This window comes from Apis dorsata, unplaced genomic scaffold, assembly GCF_000469605.1.
Source record: "Apis dorsata unplaced genomic scaffold, Apis dorsata 1.3 scaffold_341, whole genome shotgun sequence".
In the NCBI taxonomy this organism is placed as follows: domain Eukaryota; kingdom Metazoa; phylum Arthropoda; class Insecta; order Hymenoptera; family Apidae; genus Apis; species Apis dorsata.
In genome coordinates this window covers 259,480-267,391 of record NW_006263608.1, presented here as the reverse complement: position 1 = coordinate 267,391, position 7,912 = coordinate 259,480, and the positions used below count along the sequence as shown (strand labels likewise).

The window sequence follows — 7,912 nt, the reverse complement described above, 5'->3', positions numbered from 1 at the left end:
TTTTTTTTTTTTCTATTCCGACAAAAACAGATGGCTCGCGTTTGCTCGTTGGCTCCGCGTTCGAGCGAATCGTTTCCCCGACTGCGCGCTTGTTTCGTGAAACGCTCTAGTTAGTTTCACTCTTGGGAGAGTGGAAATTCGGAACGACAGTTCGGATAGGAGTTTTCACTATGCAAAGTATCGAATATTTTATTAGACCGGTCGAGAGTGTCGCGTTTCCTCCGCATATTTTACACCAGCCCGTCTAATGTATACTCTCCTCTTCCAAGGAGAAACTTTATCGATCGGGACTGAATGGTTGTGAAACACATGTAGCATTGTGTTCGATTTCTTGTTCGATAGATTCTCGAGAGTGCAATCACACTCGTTGGTAAAGCTTCTTCTAAAGGAGAATGTAACGAATAGAAATTTAAATTCCAACTAATGTACTGTTCATTGGTGGAAACGTCTATTTTAGATAAATCCAAAACGACAATCCGTATCTAAACCTCGATGCATTAGCGCATAGGGATAGAATTCACTTTAACGTATCGATATGATATAAAATATATAGGCTAATTACGATTTGTAACGATAATTTAATTTATAAATGTAATTTTGTATACACTATAGATAGTTTCAAAAATATTTCAGTTTCCAGTCTTGGATGATTATTTTAACGTAAATTTATGAAAATAAAAATAATTTTTACAATATAGTTCTTCCATTACTAATGTAAACTTGTGATGTGATGTCAACAAAGCGTTTGAAGGACTTTTCTTGCCGTCCTGCAAGACTTTTTTTCAGCAGAGAATAATATTGTTCACTGAAGTGGAAAGAAGACTCATAGAAGGAACGCGAATCTGATTGGTTAATGTAAAAGGAAACGCCTACTTCCATACATTTTGTTTCTACCGTGGTATTTGTCACATATAAGATCCAGAACAACGATCTGTATCCAAACTTCGTGCGTTAACGTAGAATCCAGAATATTTTAATATATCAATATAATATAAAATGCGTAAGCTAATTATGATTAGTAACTATAGATAGTTTCAAAAATATTTCAGTCTTGTATAATTATCCTAATACATAACTTCATGAAAATGAAATTAATTTTTATGATTTTTGAATATTCAAATTGTAGTTCTTTTACTAACTAATGTAAGCTTGTGATGTCAGGATTGTCAACAAAGCATTTGAAGGACTTTTCTTGCCATCCTGCGAGACTTTTTTTCAGCAGAGAATAATATTGTTCACTGAAGTGGAAAGAAGACTCGTGGAAGAAACGCGGATCTGATTGGTTAATGTGAAAGGAAACGCCTACTTTCACACGCATTTTGTTTCTACCGTGGTATTTGTCACATATACTCACATATATATATATATATATAATCCAACAACGATCTGAATCTAAACCTCGTGCATAACGTAGAATCCAGAATATTATTTTAATGTATCGATATAATATAAAATGCGTAGGCTAATTATGATTTGTAACTATAGATAGTTTCAAAAATATTTCAGTCTTGTATAATTATCCTAATATATAACTTCATAAAAATGAAATTAATTTTTATGATTTTTGAATATTCAAATTGTAGCTCTTTCACTAACTAATAATGTAAACTTGTGGTGTCAAGATTGTCAACAAAGCGTTTGAAGGACTTCTCTTGCCGTTCTGCGAGACTTTTTTTCAACAGTGAATAATATTGTTCACTGTGGTGGAAAGAAGTCTCGTGGAAGAAACGCTGTTTTGATTGGTTAATGTAGAACGTAGTTAAGATAATAATTGTACGTATATGAATAATCTAACACACCTAGACTTCGAAAATATTTTAACTTCCAGTCTTGGATGATTATCCTAATACATAATTTCATGAAAATGAAAATAATTTTTACGATTTTGAATATTCAAATTATAGTTCTTCCACTGCTATGTCAAGATTGTCAGCAAAATGTTTGAAGTGGAGAAAGACAATCCTAGGGAAGAACCCTTCTTGCTCCTACCATTCCGCGAGATTTCTTTCCACCAATGAACACTAAAATACTTTGTATTTTACTCGTCTCGTCTGCTTTTAATAGCTTCTTTTGTTGGAAATTAAATTTTCATTTTTCTTTCTTCTTGAAATACCGTGTTCGATCGTTAATCTCGATTGAATTAAAATGTTTTTTAAATATCTATGTGCTTTAAAACGTACAAAGTTATCTTCAAAGAAAAAAATAAATAAATAAATGAATAAAAATAGAGAAAACGATGTGTTTCTGTATCTTTTTCCTTGGATGGTAATGCTTAATTTTTATTTACTCGAGTTCAATAATGTCAGTTCGATTCTCGAAGTGCAAAGTATTAGATATTTTTAGTTGCTTGAAAATGTTTCGTACACACATACTTACGTTCTATTTGATGTTCTCGTGGTGGGATCTTTTTCTCTTGGTAAACGGGAACGATTTAATTTCAACGAAAGAAATTCTCTTCTTTCTTGCTTTATATTGCATTCTCCTTCATTTTTAAATCGAATCTTCGTAATTTATTTTCTCTACCTCTTTCAAATTTTACTACATCTCGCGTTTCTCTTTGAAGAATATTAAGTCTGTCATCCTCTTGAAATATATTCGAAGGATTGAACAATCCTTAAATTATATTTTCTCTGAAGATGATGATTTACGTAATTTAAGAATCTCTTTATTATTTATGCTTTCTTGAAAAGTGACTTGAAAAATCAATTGATCGAGTAATTATTTAACGGTGACTCGATTCTTGGATTAAAGAGATTTTTAAATTATCCAACTTTCAGATTGAAAATGTAACTTACACTAATTGGCTGCTGAATCTTTTGTTTATCCTAACAATATTAAACGTTGCTCTATGTTCTTATCTCTATTCTTATCAATATTCTCAAATTTGTGTTTACAAGATACACGATACTTCCAACTTTCATGTATCAAAGATAAAGAAAAATTGATTTCTATCTTCGTGAAAAACGTTTTAAAAATGTTCGCGGAAGGTTTATCGCAACAATCACAGATTTATCGCGAACCAGTGACCAGATAAATTTCCATCTCGAATTTATCGCGATATCGCAATGGTAAATTTTGCGGGAATATTTGAAAATATTACATTTCGAAACTTGATTTAAAATCGATCTTTCAAACTTTGGATTGTGAATTTCAAAAGAAAAGAAAGAGCTTTTTCGAATATTTCGAAATTCGACTCGAGATCGATCTTTCAAACTCTAGATTTTAAATTCGAAAATAGAAGGAAGAGGAGAAATTTTAAAAAATGATGGGAATGTTCGAAAATATTATATTTCGAAATTCGATTTAAAATCCAAATTCTCTGAATTTGGTTCTGAATTTAAAAGTGCGCAAAAAGAAAGAATATTTTTTCGAACATTTCAAAATTCGATTCGAAATCGATCTTCCAAATTCTGAATTTTAAATTCGAAACTACGGAAAAGAAGAAAAGAAATGGCGGGAATTTCGAAACGTTCGAAGATATTATTACATCGATTCGAACTTCCAAAATCTGAATTCTCTTTTTAAATTCGGAAAATTCGGAAGAAGAGAGACTTAAAAAAAAGGAAGTCACGGGAATTTCGAAGATGTTACATGTTTGAAAATTGGCTCGAGATGGAAAATCTTTCGAAAATGTGGAAGAAAAAAGGGAGCGAAAGGTGGAAGTTTGAGGGGAAATTCGAGTATTGTGTCGATCCAATTGGACAAATTTGACCCGAAATAACGTTGCCTTAGAGATTAAGGAGAGAAGATTCAAAGCGTATTGACCGCCTTCGGCCTCAAAGCGGGCCGAGGATCTCGAATTATTGGAGCAGACTTTTTGCACAGTCTTTTTGCATCGTCTTTGCCGAATGTGTGAAAGAGGTGGAGAATCCCATTATGGGATTGTACAAGAAGAGTTGAAAAGAAAAGGTAAAAAAAAAAAGAAAAAAAAAGATCACATAAAATTCTAATAGTGAATAAAAATTTGTCTTTGATCTTTCTGATTGAGCGTGAAAAAAGTTAGCGTCTCCGTTTAATCAGTTGTCGATAGTTTTTTTCTCTTGTATTTTCATTCTACCATTCTACCATAAGAAATCGATATTTTAATGCAACGGATTTTAAAATTGATCGTGTTTTCGAATATTGCTTTTTCTTTTTAATTTTTGACGAAAGATTATCGCAACTGCATCTTTTTATTTTAATTGAACGGACTATATATTTCCAGAGCGTCTTTTTTTCCCCTTCTTTTTTTTTTATGTTTTTTAATTGGGAGAATATCCTTTTTTTTTTTTTTTTTTTTTTTTTTTTTTTTTTTTTTTTTTTTGGGGGAATTTTTTTTTTTTTTTTTTTTTTTTTTTTTTTTTTTTTTTTTTATCCGTTTTACGTATTTTAATTGGATGGAGAGTTTTTTTTGTGAGCTTTCTTTTAATTGAAAGAATCTTTTTTCGGGTGTTTTTTTTAAACAGTATTTTACATGCTTTCATAAATGCCGAAGGAATGGGGAAGTTATTAAAAATATTTGGAAAATGTAAAAAAAAAAAAAAAGGGAGGGAAAGAATTCTTCCTAAGTCGAAAAGTTGAAAAAGTCGTATTCTATGCACGCAAAAACGAAACGAAATTCCAATCCTGTGCGTTAAAATTCACGCAAAATCCGCCATTCTTTTTTTACATATCCTGTATTCGAACGACTACAAACTAAAAACTTTTGATAAAAAAATTTTTAAAAGTGATAAGTATTAAAAATATTTGGGAGAAAAGGGAAAGAATCGATTCTTCGTAAATTGAAAAAATCGAAAAAAAAAAAAAATACTATTCTTCGCACACGAAACGAAATGGAATAGAATTTCAATTCTGTGAGTTAAAATTTACCCAAAATTCTCGCTGTTCTTTTTTTTTTTTTTTTTTTACACATCCAAATCCCTATTCGAGTATTTGATAAAAATTTTCGTAAGTTTTTTAAAAATCGTAAGTATTAAAAATATTTGGAAGAAAGGAGGACGAAATGAAATGAAATGCCTTTTTTTTTTTTACACATCCGAATCCCTTTATTCGAGTGTCTAGTATCTGATAAAAATTTTTTGGCATTAGTAAAAATATTTGGGAGAAAAAAGAGAGAAGAAACGATTCTTCCAGTCGAAAAAATCGTACACAAAACGAAATGAAATAGAATTTCAACTCTATAATATTAAAATGTATTCAAAATTCTCGCCACTCTTTTTTTATATACGAATTTCTGGCATCTAATAAAGAATATATTCGTAAAAGTTCTTTAAAAATGATAAATATTAAAAATATTTAAGACGAAAAAGGGAAGAACCGATTCTAAATTGATTAAAATCGAAAAATAATAATATTCTTCGTATACGAAATGAAACGAAACGTCCGTCATCTTTTTTTTTTTTTACACGTTTTCTGAATCCCCGTATCCTGGTATCTGGTATATAAAGAATATCATTCTAGGCCCTTCGTAAAAGTACATTTTCGAGGGAGAGATGTAAAAGAAAATGAAAAATATCGATCGGCGGCGGCCGAGATCTACGCGTTATCCGAGCAACGCAGTCGAGTAGTTGTGACGCGCGACGTATTAGGGCGAGCAGAGACGCGAGTATATGTTCTTGAATATAAAGTCGTGCACAGTAGTCGGTTCGATTCGATTCTCTTTCCCCCTCCCGTTCTCTTCGTTCATTCGTGATAATAATAATAAATATAAGACCTCGGTCTCCTCGGTCGATCGAGAATGATGTATCTGTCGGTATCTGTCGGATTCGAAACGCGCTTACAAAGTCACTTGGAATTTACAATTCTTTTCCCCTTCCTATTGTATGGAATGCGGAGATAACGAGAAACGACAGAAACGATGGAGAGAAAGAGGGGGAAAGGCAGGGAGAGGGAGGGAGGAAGAGGAAGAGGAAGAGGGAGAGGGAGAGAGAATAGCGGTTGGTGGTAGTTGGTCGTTATCCATAAAAACAATTCTGATTGATTTTGAAAAATATTTAATACAAAAATTTCCATATTTTCTCTCTCTCTCTCTCTCTCTCTCTCTCTCTCTCTCTCTCTCTCTCTCTTCTGTTGGATAAATATCGGATAGTTAGGCGAGAGGAATGGCACTCACGTATCTGGATATATTATTAGAGTATCGAGTGAGCGTGCAAACAAGCGAGACGCGTTCGATATCTCGTTTCATTTTTAATCACTTCCGTCTATGCACACGCGGCACGAAATCATTCGAAAGATAAATGAATTTTTCGGTACGGCAAATTCGATTATATACACGACCTCGTGAAACGATATCTTGGTGAAATATTGATCTGTCCGGATGGAAAGGAATGATTCTGTTTATCTAGAATTATTTCCGCGCGGGATATTAATTCTCGATCGATGATCCGGTCGATTCTATTCCATCCTATGCTATGTCGAGGAAAATATTGAAACAAATACGTCCCGATGACATTAAAGAGTAACAGGTGCCGTCGAGAACATTTCGAAAACATTTTGTTTAAACGTTCGCTTCCCTCAACGAATTTTTCAAATTGGAATATCGTTTAAATTCAGCATCTGGTTTCTTCGATGGAATAATAATGGTGGCAAAACCGCGCAAGAATGGCGCGGTTGATTTATCGCTCGATTGTGGACGATGGGGGAAACGAAGATCGTAAAAGCAACGATGTCTATACTGTGTTACGAACGCAATTTCACTGATCATTAACTCTTCGTTCCTTTTGGTCGAGGTATTCGTTCGTTGTACATTGTCGATTTATTAAACGTGAAATGTAGTTGGAGCAAACTTTATCTTATCTCTCGGTTAATCTTATCTCGTCGTTATGAATTTACACAACGTCTTATACGCCTGATCTCGAGATCGAAAGTGGCCGAAACTTGCCAAAGAGAGGGTTTTATTTTATTTTATTTTATTTTTTTTTTTTACAAAACTTGGTAAAGTTTAGATTTCTCATATTAAGCGGTGCTTCTTATCTCCATAAATTTTGTTACTCTTCTGTTATAGGTAACCGTCCAATAGCGGTGCTCCCAGGCGTTTACACGTCGACCCAGCCTACGGTAAGAAAGTCAGTTTTTCGCGATATAGAGGATTCCTTTTTATGCGTGGGGCATAATCGTAAAGCTTGTCTACCGGTAATAAAAGTGACTCGCTGCACGTCGAGTTATTTTAACCGTCGGACGAATACATATATTTAAGATTAAAAATTTCTTAAACGGATAATTCTTAAATCAAAAACGATAATTTAGAGTTTTATTAACAAGAACTAATTTGCGATTTAATTTCTTAATTTCTTAATTTAAACGGTACGTTTCAAATGTTTTAGTAGTAATATAGCAACTAATATACCAAATATAAGAATTAATACATCGCTTTAAAAATATTCGATTAAATTCGTGTAAATAATTGATTTTACTTCGTTCCAAGTATAATATAGACCAATCGTTTTAAAAATATTTCTACCAAATTCATAAATTCATCCCGATACATAACGAAATCGTTGTTAATCGAGCACGAAAGAAAAAGAATCTGTCTCAATTGTTATAAACATTAAATCCATTGCTTTAAAAATATTCGAGAAATCAATCGATTCGAATTCTTACAATTGATTTTACTTTATCCAAAGCATAACATACAATTCCATTTACAATTCGCCCTAGAAATAATCGACCAAATTTATTAAACGTATCATCCCGATACGTTTAAACGAAATCTTTGCTAATCGAGAGAGAGAGAGAGAGAAAAAAAAGAAACAATCGAGGAATCGGTCTTCTAAACGACCATCTCGTTTCCCTGACTCAATCAACCTATCCGACTAAGGGTGAATGCTCGACAACGAAGGGAAGGAAATTGGCCGAACAAAATTGCAGACGCCTCTGAACGAGGCTCGATTTTCAGCCAATGAATTAAGAATTATACTTTCAAAGTAGCATCGTT

General features: G+C 32.8%; 1 protein-coding gene across 4 annotated transcripts in view; it reads left to right on the top strand.

Annotated features, from left to right (window-relative positions):
- The window catches only part of LOC102671321 (acetylcholine receptor subunit alpha-like), an 83,609-nt gene that overhangs the window by 12,434 nt on the left and 63,263 nt on the right, over positions 1-7,912 (top strand). For all 4 annotated transcript variants that reach the window (XM_031511664.1, XM_031511663.1, XM_031511661.1 and 1 more), the window contains exon 2: positions 6,983-7,035. The gene's annotated coding sequence lies outside the window, so the exon portion shown is untranslated. The remainder of the gene's footprint in view (positions 1-6,982; positions 7,036-7,912) is intronic.